The sequence below is a fragment of the Rhinopithecus bieti genome, unplaced genomic scaffold (genome assembly GCF_001698545.2).
Source record: "Rhinopithecus bieti isolate Rb0 unplaced genomic scaffold, ASM169854v2 scaffold_33891, whole genome shotgun sequence".
Taxonomy (NCBI): domain Eukaryota; kingdom Metazoa; phylum Chordata; class Mammalia; order Primates; family Cercopithecidae; genus Rhinopithecus; species Rhinopithecus bieti.
This window is the reverse complement of record NW_016814426.1, coordinates 723,278-730,458: the sequence shown is the minus strand read 5'-3', so window position 1 is coordinate 730,458 and position 7,181 is coordinate 723,278. Positions and strand designations below refer to the sequence as shown.

General features: G+C 49.8%; 1 pseudogene; it reads right to left on the bottom strand.

The window, feature by feature from the left end:
- Positions 1 to 5,256: 5,256 nt before the first annotated feature.
- Positions 5,257 to 7,165, bottom strand: LOC108514154 (coiled-coil domain-containing protein 86-like; annotated as a pseudogene).
- Positions 7,166 to 7,181: the final 16 nt, after the last annotated feature.

Sequence of the window (7,181 nt, the reverse complement as noted above, 5' to 3'; positions counted from 1 at the left end):
GCCTGTATTCCCAGCTACTCAGGAGATTGAGGCAGGAAAATCGCTTGAACCCAGGAGGCGAACCTTGCAGTGAGCCGAGATTGCACCACTGCACTCCAGCCTGGACAACAGAGCGAGACTCCGTCTCAAAAAAAGGAAAAAAAGAAGCCAGTCTCAAAAAAAGCAAAAAACAAAAAACAAAAAACTCACATATTATACTAGTTCATTTGTATGAAATGTCCAGAGTAGGAAAATATGTAGAAAGTAGATTACTGGTTGTTTATTGGTTTGGGTATGGGGAGGGGATGGAAGCATAGGGGAGTGATACCTAAAGAGTATGGGGTTTCTTTCTAGTGACAGAAACATTCTCAAATTGATTGTGGTGATGGTTGCACCACTCTATGAATATACTGAAAGCCACATTAAGCATATGGTATGTGAATAATATCTCAATAAAGTTGTTACCAAAAAATTGACAGCACAGTTTACACCGGTGAAATAGTTAAGACATACATGAACAGTACAATAAATGTGGCATTTTACCCTGAGTAAGACCTCAAAGCTGCTTGTTAAAGTGGCTGTAGCTCGTGGTTTACGGTGAGGTGATGGAAGGGACGTTATCTGAAGTTGGATGGGGTGGAATTTTGTCCCGCCAGCTATGCGTGGCTGTGGCTCATAACACACACAGTTGGAAGTGTGTGCGTGTGTGCTTTTTGTGCACGTCTACATTGCTTGATCAGCTGGACTGGGCATAATTTTCTGCATGCACGTCGTGTTTTTGGCAAATGAAGTCATGCATGAACAAATGCAAAAGTCACATTATGCTCAAGTTCCCTCAAATATATCAGTGCATTGAATAAAATTCCAATATTTATTTATTTAGAGATGGAGTTTTGCTCTGTTCACCCAGGCTGGAGTGCAGTGGCACGATCTTGACTCACTGCAACCTCGGCCTCCCAAGTTCAAGTGATTCTCCTGCCTCAGCCTCCTGAGTAGCTGGGATTACAGGTGCCTGCCACCACGCATGGCTAATTTTTCTGTTTTTGGTAGAGATGGGGTTTTGCCCTGTTGGCCAGGCTGGTCTTGAACTCCTGACCTTAGGTGATCCACCTACCCTGGCCTCCCTAAGTGCTAGGATTATAGGCATGAGCCACTGTACCTGGCCCTAATATTTAAAACACATATTATAGCATAACTGACTGTAGCTGTGCGTTTATATTTAAAATGTCTCTTGGCTTAAGAAAACAGACCAACAATCTTCGACTTCAGTCCATTTACATTTAATGTAATTACTGATATATTTGGGTTTACATCTGCCATATTATTATTTGCTTTCTATTTGTTTCATCATTCTGTTGTTCATTTATTCCTTCTTTCTTAATTTTTATGGATCCATCAAGTGTTTATTTTTTTCTCTTCTATTAATATGGTAGATAACAAAGACGGCCACCATGCCTTACTTCTCCTTATATTCATGCACTTCTACAATGTGCGTTTGTAGCTTCTCCTGTTAAGGACGGAAGTCAGGGGCCAGGTGTGGCAGCTCCCAGCACTTTGGGAGGCTGAGGTGGGTGGATCATCTGAGGTCAGGAGTTTGCCACCAGCCTCTCCAACATGGTGAAACTCCGTCCTCACTACAAAATACAAACTTAGCCGGGTGTGGTGGTGGGCATCTGTAAACCAAGCTACTCGGGAGGCTGAGGCAGGAGAATTACTTAAACCCAGTAGGCGGAGGTTGCAGTGAGCTGAGATCGCGCCACTGCACTCCAGCCTGGGTGAGAGAGAGAGAGAGAGACTCTGTCTAAAAAACGAAAAAAAAAAAAAAAAAGGTAATTGAAGTCAATTTCTCCTCCCTTTGAAAAAGAAACAGCCTCTTACTTTAGCCAAGTTAATTTAATTCAGCAAAATTGACAATGTGAAGACCTTGTCCCTTTAGAATCTTACAACTTTGCCACTGCCATATGTGGCACGCCCAGGGTAGCCTGCTGGAGGATGAGAAAGTGGAGGAGCATCACAAAGGATGAATGACTCAACGATGAATTTCAGATTAAATGTTCTAAAATGCAGAGCAGAGCAAACATCCTGACAACTGGAAGACTCTTGATTTGCAAGTGCTAGGTGGTAGACAAAGAAACACTTTTGCTTTGAACTCTGAAAAAGTTAAGCTTGGAGGACTCGGACCACAGAGTGTATGAAATGAAGGCGTGAAGTAGGAAAGGAAGCAGCTATGGCATAAGAGCCATTTCCCCTGGGAAAGTTGTGCATGCCATAGCTACACAGGAAGAAGAGAGTGACACAGGACCTTAGGAGCAGGGAGATGAGGCATGGGTCGTCTAAGGGACTCTGTGTTCCCAGTACTCGGGTCTTGGCCCAGGAAGACACAAGGCATGTGACAGTGGGTGGAGGGCCGGGCACTGTGGCTCACGCCTGTAATCCCAGCACTTTGGGAGGCCGAGGCGGGCGGATCACGAGGTCAGGAGATCGAGACCATCCTGGACAACACGGTGAAACCCCATCTTTACTAAAAATACAAAAAACTAGCTGGACGTGGTGGCGGGCGCCTGTAGTCCCAGTTACTCGGGAGGCTGAGGCAGGAGAATGGCGTGAACCCCGGAGGCAGAACTTGCAGTGAGCCGGGATTCCACCACTGCACTCCAGCCTGGGCAGCAGAGCGAGACTCCGTCTCAAAAAAAAAAAAAAAAAAAACAAACAAACAGACAGTGGGTAGAGGACATCTCAGGCTGTAGAGGCAGTGCTGTATGTGCTTGGGGCTTATCATGTGAGCACTGCACAGAACCCCACACCCAGCACAGGGCTGGAGCACCTGGCCCATGGAGAGCAGACATTTGAGGGCCAAGGGAAATGGCCACAGTGATAGGCCCAAGGAGGCCTCCCAGAGAAAGCCCTGCTCAGTGCAGGCTGGGCAGGCTGGAGAGGTGTCTCTGGGCCAGTCCCCACAGCACACACCCCATAGCTTCGGCCTGGCAGAGCATCAGACCGGCCACACTGGAATGGTCAAAGGCAGATGAGACCCCAACCCTTCCTGGTGCTGGAGAGTGAACTTTGGGGAGCCTGTGCAACGTCCAGACTTAGATCACTCAGACAGGCTGGGAGACAGTGAGGGTGGGGGGAAGCTTGACCCACGGGAGCCCGTGCTAGCCCGGGAGGCTCTGTGATCTAATCTAGAAACAGCTGAACAAACTGTAGGCACAAGTTTGTTTGTTGACACTATCTGTGGAAATGAGGGGTGGTGTTGACAGCGATTTCATTCGTTGATGGACAAGGAACTTCTGTGCCTCTGAGTTGTGATGTGTAAATGTCAAAACCTCCACACTGATGTGAGAGAGGAAAAAGCCCCAAGAGGGGTTTTGGCCACATGATAGACGATGCAGAGCGGACTCCCAGACGGCCACGGAGTGAATGTGGTCGGTTTTTGGGTACTGAGGTGGAGAGATGGCCATGAGCTATCGTTGGGTGAAAAAGGCAAGTGACAGAACTCGAAGGGCAGTGTAATCCCCTTCCAGTGAGAAAGAGGAGAGAAAGCAGAAAGGAAGGGAGGAAGGGAGGCAGGCAGCCTAGAAGGAACGAATCTGGGGGCCTGCCAGTTGAGCCATATGCCCTGTGGTCAGGGCAGCTGCCAGCCCAGGCTCAGGGTGCCCATCTGAATAAAGGAAGAGGAAGACTCAAGCAGTCTGCGGCACCCACAGCACCCCACGGCCCAATCTCATTCTATCCCCACAACTCAGGGCACGCCTGTGACTGGCTTCCTTCCTCCTGAAATCGGCCCCTAGGGATAGGAGCCCATCCTCAGACATCTAAAGGGCTCTGTGGGAAACAGGGGCTGAGTCCTTCTTCCTGGCTCCTGGGACAGATTCAGACACCATGCACCGAAAGTTCAAGGTGATTCCATGTTATTTGAAGCAACGTGTTTCTGAAGATCCTACACAATTGAATATGTACATGGATCAAGACTAATCTTTCACTTAGGTGTGTGTGTGTATGTGTGTGTGTGTCATATCTTTCCACTTTAAGACCATCTTTCATTTTCTCCACGACCTTGTGTCTGCTGCCTCACAGATTCTCAGACATTGGCCCGTGTGAGTTTCTCAGCGCCTGCACCAGCGCTGCTACTTAACGCACGCCCATCTTTCACTGTGATAAGCGCCGAAAAGCGGTGTGCTCACGGAAAGCACTTGCAGAAGTGAGCTGCGGGACACAGCTGCCAGGGCGCAAGACACTGAGGAAGCAACTGTGGCAACAATTTGCGGACTGCCTCCATGGCGCCACCGTGTGACCAAATTGTGTCATGTGTCCACACGCCGAAGACCTGTCATCTTGAAGATCACTCCTCCAAGTAGTTTTTTAAAAATTTTGAAGTGAGAGATATTATCTTCAAAAATTGTGCACAAAGTGAGGCCTTATGAGTGGTTTGTAGCATGCAATTTTAAATTCACATAATTTATGCGGATAGAGAATAAGGGCACACCAGGAGAAACCAGAGCTTCGTTACAGGAAAAGCTAGAGGGCCAGGCTTTTTCTCTTCCACCTGTGATGGGACGCTTGTACCCAGAGAAGAGAACTTCTCCTCGGAGCAGGTGACAGTTCCAGTCATGACGGCTGTGCTGGACGGATGCTGCCTGCGAGCCAGCCTCTGTGTGGAGCGCTCCGTGTGTGGACTTACTTACTTATTAATTCCACAGTTATTTACTTTGCTCCTGCCTGCCTGGCACTCAGGAGGGAGAGGTGAATGAGAAAGAGGTTCTCGCTCCTGTAAAATCTACTGGCTTCCCTCTAAGGAATGGACCATGCTTTTTGTTTGTTTTTAGAGACAGAGTCTTGCTCTGTCGCCCAGTCTGGAGTATAGTGGCACGATCATGCCTCACTGCAGCCTCGACATCCCCGGCTCAACTTTCTCCCACTTCAGTCTCCCTGGAAGCTGGGACTACAGGTAGAGCACCGGCATGCTTGACTAATTTGTTTATTTTATGTTTTTGTATAGACAGAGTTCTTGCGATGATGTCCAGGTTGGTCTCAAACTCCCGGTCTCAAACAATCATCCTGCTTGGGCCTCTTAAAGTGCTGGGATTACAGGTGTGAGCCACCACCCCCAGCCTGTAAGAGTCCACTTGTAAGAAATGTCCAGAAAAGACAAATTTATAGAGACAGACAGTACATTTATTGTTACCAGGGCCTGTGGGTGAGAGTGGAGAGTGACTGTGCAAACGGGCATGAATTTTCTTTTTGGGCAAATGGAAATGTTATAAAAGTCAGATTTTGGTCCTTCCACATCCACCCCAATTTGGGCCTTCCCTTCTGAATTACAGGAGACTCCTCCTCCTCCTCGTTCAACTTCTTGGATACTGGAGCCTAAGCTGAAGAATGTTTTCATTTTTTTGTCTCATGGGCGCCTGTCACCTTTCCCCAGCGGAGAGGCAGCTTGCTTGGCTCATGCTGACCCTGGCAAGGAGCCAGGTGCCTTGGGTGTCAAGCTCCTGTACTGGCCGTGAGGGCTCTGAACTCTGCACTTGCTGACTGGGGTAAGGCCCTGGTGATCCTGGGCCCGGGTATAGCTGCTGATGCCACCCACACCCCCTGGGTCAGCTCCTCTGGACTCTGGGCCCGCTCCGAGGCTAGTTCTCCCTGGCCCTGAGAACACTATGGTGCCTCCTCACTTGGCTTTGGCTGACATTGTGGGGGTTCAGGACTAGACTCCGGCTGCCTTTGAGGTGACTCCAGGTGTAGATCTTGCTGATGCTGGGCGGACCCTGGGCTTGGCTCTGGCTGCCTTTGGGGGGGACCCCAAACCTTTGCACCCTGCTGCAGACTGGGTGATCCTGGGCTTGTCTCTGGCGGCCTTTTGGGGGACCCAGGCCTGCTTGCTGCACACTTGGAGGAGACCCAGGCTTCCTTGTTTCTTCTGGGTTGGACTCGAACTCCACAAGGGCCAATCTCGCCCATGAAACTGAGGTGAGGCTCTCGGGCCATGAGATCCACGGCCAAGTCACAAAGTTTCCAAACCCCTACACACATACACTGTTCCCCTCCCCTCCCCCAACCCCAGAGAAAGACTTCTGATTCCTAGTTCCAAAAGGCTCTCAGGGACTGAGCCTGGTGGCTCACGCCTGTAACCCAGCACTTCGGGAACTCAAGGCACATGAATTGCTTGAGGATAGGAGTTCAAGACCAACCTAAGTAACATAGTGAGACCCTACCTTTGCCAAAAAACAAATCACCCCCCGAAAAACAAAACAAACCCCCCAAAAACGAAACAAAACAAACCAAGAAACCTCTCACCACCCACGTTCCTTCCTCCTCTGGCAGTTTATGGCGGTGCCAGTTTCCATGTGCCCCCACCAGCATTGAGTGTTTTTATTTTATTTTATTTTTTATTTTTTTGAGATGGAGTCTCGCTCTGTCGCCCAGGCTGGAGTGCAGTGGCGCTATCTCTGTTCACTGCAAGCTCCGCCTCCTGGGTTTACACCATTCTCCTACCTCAGCCTCCAGAGTAGCTGGGACTACAGGTGCTCACCACTACCCCCGGCTAATTTTTTGTATTTTTAGTAGAGACAGGGTTTCACCGTGTTAGCCAGGATGGTCTGAATCTCCTGACCTCGTGGTCCGCCTGCCTCAGCCTCCCAGAGTGCTGGGATTACAGGCGTGAGCCACTGTGCCCGGCCTAGTGTTATCTATTTTTAAAACATTTCCTTGTCCGAGAGGAAAGACATTATTCCATTGCTCTAGTTTGCCCATTAGCCCTGCGCACCCCCAGCCACCTCTGTGATTTGCCTGCTTGGGGACTGAATGTCACCAGCCTTAAGGTTCTTCTGTCACAGAGGCCAGCACGCACTGACCACAAGGAGGCACTGCTCCCCTGCCAACGTCATCTGGTCGTACCTGCTCTAGGACACTCAGCTGTGTTTCTGAGCAAAGGCTGCAAAGTTCCACGCCGGCTTTACAATTAGTAAAGGGCATCAGTACCCTGAGGCGGGAACTCAGGTTTTTAAGGCGTTTTTGTCGCTTCCAGCTCGGTTTCACCTATGGTCACTTGGAGCCAGGGCGGGGAATCTGCAGCTTGCAGAGGGGACCACTGCGCCTCCTGCCTGAGGTGGGCTGGGGGGTCATTGTCCTCGCAGCGTTTAAGGCGAGTCTGGGACAGGACCCCACCGCCCCCTCCAGATCCTGGCATCCTCCAGGACCCCACC